Genomic DNA, 11,072 nt, shown 5'->3' with positions numbered 1-11,072 from the left:
AAGACATCCTAGCTCAGCAATGAAGCTATGTTTGTCTCATGTCTTTACATAAAAGAATAGGATTTGGAAAAGCGTGATGGCCCAACTGCCCAGAAGGTTTCTCCAAGCTTCAAATTACTTTCTCCTTGTTCTTTTCCATCCTGTCACCAACATGTCTTTGAGAGACACTTATGGCCACAGTTCTCACACTCGTCGTCCCCAGAAGATGCTCAGCAGCAGAGAGGACTGTCCCAGCTCTTCCTCACAGGAACTGAGGATGTGGACCAGAGTAGGAGGCCACTCAGCAGTAAGTCTCCTTGAAAGTGGAAGGAATCCACCTAAGACTTCATGATCTCAAAAGAGCAGGAACAGGAGGTGAAGGTCAAGACTACTTGTAAGAATAAACAGTTATAATTAATTTTTTCCTGGATTTGAGACATCAAAGGAGGGAGGTACATTGGGAGAAAAAGGAAGCAAAGTTAGAGGGATAAAGGCAAGGCACAAGAAGAGTCTGGGGCTGTCCTTCAGAGAAACAGGCAGAAGGGGAAGAGGAAAGGGAAAGCAAGTGAGAAATGGGGAAAAAAAAAAAAAGACCTAAGAAGGGAAAGGGAGGTGAGAGGGGCAAATGGATCAGAGAAGAAGAGAGCCAGATTAAAAAAAAAGAAAGAAAGAAAGAAAGAGTCAGACTGGGCACTCTATAAAAAAACCTGAGAATAAAGACTCACAGAAAGTATGGTCAAGTGAAGGAACAGGGAGCATGACCTGGAGGTCAGGAAACCAAGATGCAACAAACAGTGAGGAATTCAACAAATAAAAGCCCTCAATATTAGGATGCATAAATCTGTTGAGCTAATCCCTCTACTTCCACTTGCCCTAACAGAGTTTGGGTCTGAAAGAGAATTTGAGACACAGGCAGTGTAAGGGAAAGGCACATCAGGAGAGGTGAAAAGGATCAGAAGCAGCATTTTTTCCTCTATAACCTCTCATATTTTATAGCTCCACCTCATCAGAGTACATGATCATACGGTGAGTTTGTAGGTTATCCTACATGACATGCTGTCAATCTCTGTATAAATCATTGCTCTCTTGATTTTTCTCATGTATTTCAAATGAGACTTTCTCAGCAAAAGCTGCTGTTCAATCTCAAAGAAGGTTAAATGGTTTTCCAGCTGATTCTTGGCCACAGTTTCTTTCTACTCAGCTCAAAATAAGGGCCAAATCCAAGCTTGGCTCTGTGCCGTCTGTTTTCAGTATTACTCGATAAGTTCCTTTCGTCTGGAAAAACCTTCAGATTTATCTTCCACTTTTCCCCCATACAGAGATAACGGCCAAATCACAAGCGCCTTCGCTGAACATGTGTGACTCAGATGGTCATGAAACATAGCGGGGCTCCATTTCCACACGCCGACTTACAAGACCCAAAGCCATTTGTTGTTTCCTACTTGTTAGACCCCCCAGTCCAGCTATGACAATAATGGACTTAACGAGACCTCATTTTGTTGCTGATTAAGCTTTGCCACCACAATCGCTAGGTTGCACAGCAATACATGCTGGTGTAGGACTCTCCAGGGAAGCTCATGAGATTTCACCTACGTCTGCGTATTCCAGATTTTTCCTCCCAGCCTAGCAAACTTGGCAAAAACATTTTGATTTCTACTTAAGTGGGTTGTGAAAAACTAACGTTCTCATCTGAGAGCAGGTCTCTGAAGATTTCTGCAGAGGATGCGAGTGCAGCTCCCACGGTCGGGCTAGCCCCAAGGCTCACATCTGAGAGGGCATCCTCAGACTGGAAGCGCTCCATGGCCTTAGCAGAACAGAGTGGTTTAAACCAGTATGGCTGATTCACAGAAATTATAAAACCAGATTAGGAGATCTAATTTCTAGGCAGCAGGAAGAACCGATGGGAAGGCCAGCTGTGAAAATTGCTTTCATTTACACAACGCACAAGAATGGGCCAAAAATGCTACTGTAGGATCATGTCCTGTATCACATGAGTTGGTCAGATCAGAAAACATTTGCAGGATTATTACAATATACCATTTCTTTAATCAGTAAATTCCTCATACAACATATACTGAAGTCCATGGGAAAAAGCCAACTGCTTTCAGCACGCATTGGAAGAAACTGGAAAATTATACTAACGCACAAACTTGCAATAGGACACAAGTAAAATGATATCCCTGCTTATAAAAGCAGTCATATCAAGCAGACTGTAAAATTAAATTGATGCACTAACACGCAATACAGCCTAAGCAAAAAATTATATCCCTAGCTATCTAGTAATACTGCTGCATACATCTAGTGGGTATGATTAGTGTGTTACGAGGCTGTTACTTAGGTACACAAAATATAGCCAAAAGATTGTTATTGCTCATGAAAGAGGTTTTGGGTTGTTTGTTTTTAACATGGATTGTCAAATTTAGGTTTATTTTCACAATATACTGCTGAGTTATTAAAGAAAGCATTGTATAAAGGTTAACTCAGAAGCCTGGGAATCAGGGAAAACACCCTTTATTATGTGTGATTTGTGGTTTATCTTCTGATCAGTAAAATATGAGTAACGTCCCTTTGGTGAGGCCCTAATTCATTAAGGTTTTTCGCATGGCAGTAAGACACGCAGGTTGGAGAGGAATACGACTTACAAGTGCTGCAAGTCAGAGTTTACACGCATGTTTTAAGGACTTTGACACACAATCAGGTTGCTGCACTGTGAAGTGTTACCCTACTTTGGTTGATGGATAGTTACTGCCCATGTAAGATGTCTTACCCTTGTATGGGAGCAAGGTAACTCCAGGCAGCTTGCTGCATCGATGCCAGGGTAAGCCGGGGCACACAAAGTTCCTCCAGAGCAGCCGAGGGACAACAACTTCTTTGACAATGGCAACTTGTATTAAAGCCTTTAGCAATTATTTCTCATCAAAGCCTCTAGATAATTAAGTCCTCTCTCCAAATGAGTGCAACAGTTCACACACATTTCCCATTGCTGCCTTGTTAAGCTTGGTGACCTACATGAACGATGCTGCTGCAGCCTTGGACAAGCCTCCATCTCACAGACACACAAAAATGCCGGTCGTGTAATTACCCCTGAGCATCCGTTTTGTGGCAGCCTTGGCACAAGCATTACAGACACTGAACTCTTCATCCTCGAAGATGATCCCACCAGGATTGATGTGCACAATGGGGGGAATACTCACTTTTTCCTACCAGCCAGCAAAAATCTGCATTTCTGAGTGTAGATCCAGATGTAAAGGCATTGACGGCCCTTTGGCTAGTTTTCCGTCTCTAGGAGGCTCTGTTATTTATCTCTGATCCGGTTGGGATTCAGGCTAATGCAACAGAAGTGAAAAATCTCTACTGCTCTTGCAAATAAATTGAGCCATTCTGTTGCCATGTCATACAAATTTATGAGGCGAGATTTGCTCTCAGTTTCACCTCCCCTTGCTTGTGCATAGGCCTAGGAAGATATGAGAGATCATTCAATGAATGTCTGCAACTTACATCCACTCCATCTTAATGGCACCACAACCTGCATATAACTAGATTTCCGCCCCCCGCCCCCAACACATTTTCTTGATTCACCTTCAAAATCTGAGTGGGTGAGATTTTACATTTGTCCAGATTTTTTCCTCTCACCGCTGCCTGCCATATCGCTTGAATACAGAGGCACAAAATGGCTGGGAGGGTCCTGATGTGCCCATGGCCACGTAGGCACTGTGTGAGCCCCTTCCTCCAGGAAAGCAATCCCTCTGTCATTGAGGGATTATCAGTGTGGATGTGGATATCCAAAATGACTGTGACATCCAAAATGTGACTGTGGATATCCAAAATTACTCTGGCTACTCTCTCAAAAGGATGTTTGCAATTGGAGGAGGTGGGACAGAAGCATGATTTATGCTGTCAGAAATTGATTTTTTTTTTTTTTTTTTACTACACACACTACATCTTGGGAGCAGCCAAGCAGCCTGCTTGCTTTGCTTACAAACTCCTAATTTATCCAACTTTGGTTCAGAGAGATAGGTGAGATTTTCTACAGGAAGAGGAACAGCTGGATTATAAACATGGCAGGGAAAAGATGCCCCATGCCCCATTGCAGCTACTGCTCAGGTGGTACCACCCCGTGCTCTCTGCTTGGGATAACCCCCCCAAGTGATGCTGAACAAGGCACGAGTCCCGCTTAGCAGGGAAGTATCCAAAAAATGCCTGCACAAATGCACAGGTAATACAGGGCTGATACTTACAGAAAATCACTGACACTGCAAACTGTCTAAATTCATCCCCCCTGGAAAAAGCACTCCCTTTCCTCCGTGATCCCCCGAGCACACAGCCAAGTAAGCACATCTCTCTGCCCCTCACCTGCCTTCCTGACAAATCCCCAAGACGTCTCTCTCCCAGCTCACACTCTGCTACACAAACTGCAAACTCACAGTTCAACCATCTTCCTAACGTTACCATGGTTTCCCAGGTCTCTTACCACAGCTCATTCCCATGATATAACCTAAAATGCTTTTCTTAAAACCTGTAAGAGATTCCTATGCATGGATTGCAGTCCCGATCTTTTCTTTTCCCTGGTAGTTGATTTATTAAAAATACCTAATCCCAGCTGTGCCAGTTTCTCAAGAACACACCCCAATGGCTTCTGAAGGAAGGGCAAGCCTATATAAAATATCAGAGATAGGATTTCACAGCCATAACAGCTAGGGAAGCATCAAATCTACAGACATAATCACACTGAGTTCCCGATGATCCTTCTAGTGTGGGAGATTATTTGAAGTCATACATCTTTCAGATTCTTTTTTCAATTTCATAATATTTGAAAGAAGCCACTCAAGCCTCTCAAACCAAGATTTCTGATGCAAGAACTCCACACCGCAGACCAAAAATAGCAGAATTATGAGCACTAAAAGTGTCTAGCAAGGCTTTTTATTTTAATTCATATTTGAGAAAGGTTTCTAACAGCTGGAGAAAGTAAGAGCTGTATTCATAAAACCCTTGGCTATTTGCCACACAAATGGTGCTTTTATTGAGCGGGGGGGGGGGGGGGGGGGGGGGCAGGGAATGCGGAATGTGCCTATTCCGCATCAGGAATGCGTTTCTCCAATTCATAAATCCTCCCCCTCTCCCCCAGCTGACTAAAGGAAACCTTTCTCAGTTTGCCACCGAGGTGAGAGAGGGCGAGAGCGATTCTCCGAGAGCGCCAGCCCCAGAAAGAGGCATTTCAGCTGAAACAACACACTTATTAAAAACACGCATACAAATAGGACTATGTGTTACAGCCCAGCCAAGGGACGCTCATAGCCGGCACAGACAACAGCAGGGACAAATCTCTCAAAGGTACAGCCAACCCACCATACTAGCAGCCTGCCACAAAGTATAACGTCCTGCCATAAATACATACGTTTTTCAGGACAGGTCTGAGAGTTTCCAGGCTAAAATGGCCACTCGGACACAGGTGGGAAGAAGGAATGAGTTACGAGGATGGGGAACTGAAACATAGAAAGACAGAAGGCGAAATAAAAAAAAAAAAAATCTAGATTTACTTTAAAACTGGTGATTGAAGAGGATATATAGACAGAACTAGAAACAGGAACCAGAAACCCTGATTTCCCCCAAGCAAAGCTTTGTCCTGAACTGCAGGCACCACAAGGCACTAAAGATGCTCCTAAGATGCAGACACTAAGGCGCAGGGGAATACCTGTACTTGGGGTTGTTCTGGGCTTAGTGACTTCACAGCTCAGCGCTGTTAAAAATGGAGCAGTTTGGGTTAATAAGAGAGGTCTAACTCTTGGCAGATTCCCAGGTGGGGAGCTTAAAAGTAAAAATAAAATAAAAGCCACCTAAACATTCGGGCTTGGCAGCAGCCAAGTGGAAGGTTTGGATGGGGATTTTTAGACTTCGGCTCAGCTCCATCTCTCCTACTTTGGGCACTTCAACCCTTAACTGCGTGTAGTCCTTAACAGCTCGCCCAACATCCTACAGGGGCTGAACCCAAATCCCAAGGTCCTGGTCGAGACATGAACCAGACGCTCGATGTGCAGGGACTGACCTTGCAGCATCCCTCCACCCCAGGCAAGAACATCTGCACTCCACAGTCCCATCCAAATAACAGATTCTGATGCTTCAACAAGCCTCATTTTAAGTATTTCTTCATTTAATACCATCTGTGTGTGGTTTAATTTTAGCCCCATTCTTGTCCTGGCTATCATGGATGTGGAGAACATGTTGTTCCACCCTGTTTGGAGTAATGCTTTGATACAGAGTGGCAATACAGAAGGGGCAAAGGAAATAGTAAACTGATTCTGCAAGGTCCTGGGTCTTTAAATAGCATTTCATATCAAGGTCAAAAAAGGCTGGATCTACTGTACAGGCAACAGACCAAATTCTAAACTCTTCCTCAGTCAGTCCCTGGAATAGATGTTTATGGGTCCAAACTGAAGGGTGAGGATAAACTTCAAACTCCTCCTCACCAGCAAGTGCTTTGTCAGCTGAGCTAATTAGGCAAAGCCAAGAGAAGGTCTGCCAGCTCTCACAGATTATGCCCTAAAAGAAAACATATTGGCAAGCCACTGAAAAAATGCTATAAGCAGCTCACACAGTCACTGCTTTTCCCCCCACACTGCTAGAAGTTATCTTCCAGGACTTGATCCTGAGCTCCAGGCTACAAAGTTTCTGTAGGAACTGTATTGCCCACAACTTGTAAAGAAAAGGAAGGTAAGACTGCATGGAAACAAAAAATACCCCCCTCCTTTCCCTATAACTCCCCTCAAATCCATATTGTGCTTCACATTTGTGGATAAAGCCTAAAAGACTGATTCCATGATTGCTGAAAAAGGACTAGTGTACATATCTGCTTTAAAAATGACCCCCAAAACCCCCAAATAAACCATCATCCTAATCACAGAGCATATAAAAAAATAACAGGAATTCATTACTATTAACTTCTAATGGGATGAGGAATCTAGTTACTCATTTGTGCCCTAAAAAACCCCTTATCCAGAAGTCTCATTCTCATGTAGAAGGAGTAAACCACTCAGAAAACGTGTCCTTCTCTAACTGCTGGTTAGAGCGTGTATGCACCCAATGCTTCCATATGCAAGCAGTCTCTTTTCAGCAGCCTCCTCATTAAATGAATGTTTATCATGCTTCACGTGTTTTATTTTCAATGTAAGAAATATCGCACTCCTTCCCCACTCTGACTCAGGGAGGGTTTTCAGCACACATTCCCACCAGAGCATCATATGTTGCCATACACTCCAGATTTTCACTCAATACCAAAAAGAGAACCTAATAGGCTTTAGACCCATGTCCATTACATTTTTGGAATAATACTTCCATATTGCATGTTGTTACATTATATTACAATGAGCTAATCGCAAGATTGTTTTTGAATAATTAACCCCCAGAAACGTTAATTTCCAACACTGTAGCACGACAATTCAACATCTGCTCTTGGCCAGTACATGGGGTTTGATAAATAACATCAGTTACATAATATAAATGGGAATTGCTTGGTTACAAATCTAATGTGCATAAGCCTCTGATGCATGTAGTTTCTCTAACATTCAAAAAAACCCATTTCACATGTCACCGTTTACCCAATGCTGTGTGATCTCATTAACTATCTCCTCCAAAACCAGACTGAGAAAGGAAATCCTACTGAAAATCCACAGATTTAGGGCACTTACAAGGGTTGGATGGCATGCCCCAGAACCTGAGCTTTTGTATAAACAGATGTACAGTGTTCCTCGTCTTTTTTGGTCGCACTGAACTGCAAAAATACAGCATCCTAACCCTTCCCAAATGGGCCAAGATGTTCAGGATGCTGAGCTGAAGTCCTTTGACAGGTCAGACGTGGCTCGAGACGTTCAGCTATGAGCCCTTCTGCAGGTTCACGACGGTGACCGAAGCCACCACTGCAAGAGGCAGCACCCAGGTTTGCCCGGGTGCCCTCCCAACCCTTCAGCATCCTGCTGTTTAGCCCTGCACTACCGAAAAAGCCTCTTGCATATTCAGTGAAAGGAGTTCGGTGCCCGAGAGGAGCATCAGCAAAATGAGTGCATGGCATGAGCCTCTGAGAGCTGCGAGGGGCCCCCATTTTTCCGCCCAGGACTCCAGCACCCCAAAAAGGGTGCAAAAACCCCTCAATGTTTTAGCATTCAGACCTAATTTCTACTGTAAATCCAGCCCTGGTAGCACACCAGGGAGAGCTGAGAACCAAAGCCACCCCATGGCAGCTTTCCCCATGCCATCACGTAGTCCCTGGCTGCAGGGAGGGTGGAGGTGCTTGAATGGGGGAATCTGGCTCCCGGCTACACTGGGGTGCAATAAAGGGCACAAGCAGCAAAGCAAGGGAGAACAAGCCCTGGCAGGCTGTATTTAATAAGCCCAAACCCAGAAAAAATGACTGCTAACACACAGTGTCTGAAAAAGCAGCGACAACGGGCCACAAAGGAACCAAAGGCATGCGAGGATGCCCTCCCCTAAACAGAGACATATATCCTGCTGCTCAAGCGAGGTATTTCTCAGTGAGGGGGAGCGGGGGGAGGAGAAAAGGGAAAAAAAAAGCCCGGAGACTGCAAACCACACAGCCTCTAGCTGGGCTGAACAGCACCCAGTCTACATTTGATTTCCGTTTTAAATAAGCTGCAACACTACTAGGCACAGACAGATCATTCAGAGATGAACGTAAGCAGAGGGAAGAGATTTCTACCCCACTTCACAGTCAAATACCATTTTGTGTGATCTACACCAAAAATAAAAATGCCACTTTGCCAGACACTGGAGTCTCCATCTCCTAGCAACATCTCCCCACCCAGCGTTTTACTCAAGACCCTCCAGCTCCTGCCTATAAGCACAGCTCCCTTCCCTGTGTGTGCAAGTGAGATATATAGATAAACACGTGTTTATTTAAAAGCCAAAGAGAAAAATAAGCAAATTCCCTCAAGCCTGAGCCCCGGCACTGGTTTCCAGGAGCACACCAGGCTCTGCAGAACAACTGCTTTGAGCTCTCACTGACACTGATGCAGGTGGAAGGTGCTCGCCCACCTGGTGACATGCTTGCTGCCAAGCAAAGGGCTTTCTATAGTCTCCTGTAAGCCTTAAGCCTCCAAAATATATCCTGTAAATTAAAAACCTGATTAATATTAATTCAATATTTCTAGTAAACAGCTTCTGGGTGTACAACAGGCTGCAGAAGCACTCATGACGCATCAGTTTGCTCTGAGATTTAGTTACCAACTTTTAGGAACAAGCAAGACGGCAAAATAGTACATCTACATACAGCAGCTCCTGTTAAACATACTAGTTTAACCATTAAAAAAATACCATTCAAGATCTCACCTATTTGTTGTGGTGCTTCATTCAGGCAGAGTCAGGGCTTGCCAAGATTGGAAGCAGAGATCAAACAAACCCCACGTGCTCTTGTGTGCAAAGACAGAAGAGAGCTGCCGAGAGCTTGCAAGGTAAAGACTTGCATGGACTGACAATTTTGCAGCTGCCTGAAGAAGACAGTTTTCTCAAGCTTTCCAGGAGATAGTAAACTTTAGATAAGATAATAACAATATTTGTAAATACTGTTTCTCTTATGCCTTCATGTACATCTATTGTTCTGATTGAACAGATATGGTTTCATTACACTACATATGGTTTTTTATTACAGCAACCTTCCTGTTTCTACTCTGAGCTTGTTATTTTAGTTATTTATATTATTGGATTTATTGAATTAAGTTGTCATTTTATTATTTATGAGAGTACAGTTGCATAGTCTGGTCATTATTTTATCAAGTATCCTTTGTTTACACACCTTCCCAAATAGCTCTTTACTACTTCAGAGAGTGGATTGTGTTTGTGACTGCCTTCTGCTACTTCTTGTGGCTGAATAAGAAATAGAGAGGTCAGAATTAACACTATTAAAACTTGGCAGAACTACTCTTCAAATACACTTGACCAATTTCAGTGTTCAACCATGCTACTTACTCGGGATGGGCATGCATGGTTTTTTTCATGTAAACTATTCACATGGTCCAGACAAAGTTTACATCCTATTTAGGAGATGAGGGAGAACATCCTGCTTTCCTTAGGAAACTTTTTGAACTTTCAGCTGGAATTGTCCCTGAGGTGACTGCTTGAAAGAGAAATGGATCAGAGCCTCTACACAAAGAACAAACCCCTTCCCCTAGCACAGCCTTCTGAGCTGAGGAGCAGCCTCTGCTTTGCCTGAGCTCTGGTCTGGAGATGTAGAGGTCCCAGGACAGCATTCACAGGGGTCCCATCACCCAGACAAGAGGCAACCGAGGCCACGGCACTGCAAAGCTGGGAGACTTTCACCTTATAGCAAACACACCTGCATCAGCTGCTTGCCAGCCTCAGTTACTATGCAGCATGGCAAGGGCTTTCTTTTTTTTGGGTTGCAGTTGTCTTTGATGAGTAAAAAGGGAAATCTTCATTACAGAAAAGATCACTAAATGGGTGTTTCCTTCAGGATAGGGTTTTCTTCCCCCCAAAGTATATTTCTAATGAGAAGTTCTAGCAAGAAGTAGTCTGCTTAGAGCAGCTGTATTACTATTTAATATACAACATCACCATACCAGACTGCAGGCTGTCCCAGGGCTGAAATGCTAAGGAATGGATAGTGCAATCATTAGGATGAGTTGCTAGCTCATGAGAAACAGCAGCTGACAGCACTGCCAAGATACGGAGATGGTTTCAGCTGGCTGCACTGACGGCTGATGTATTGACGTTTCCTTCCCCGTGCATCTGTTTTGCTCCTTTGTATTAACACAGCTACTGACCCACAAGAAGGCTCCTGTAGCTGCTTTATGAAGGGAGATCCGCTCATCCACCATCACACCCCAACGCACTGGCCAGCAGCTGCTAGCAGTAGGTAGCACCACCATCACCCCAAATTCAGCCCTTTCCAACCACGCACATGAACTTACTGACACGCACTGGGTCTCCACTTCTCCTAGCCTGCAGTCCAGGGTGAAGGACAGCAAGGAGGTATCCATGAGTGCCACCTCCCTTCCTCAGCATATAGGACCCAGGGCCTGGTGACACCCAACCAGGCAGATCCTGACACCCACTGTCCACCTCACAAC

This window comes from Aptenodytes patagonicus, chromosome 5 (genome assembly GCF_965638725.1).
Source record: "Aptenodytes patagonicus chromosome 5, bAptPat1.pri.cur, whole genome shotgun sequence".
Taxonomy (NCBI): domain Eukaryota; kingdom Metazoa; phylum Chordata; class Aves; order Sphenisciformes; family Spheniscidae; genus Aptenodytes; species Aptenodytes patagonicus.
Note: the sequence above shows the minus strand (reverse complement) of the source record.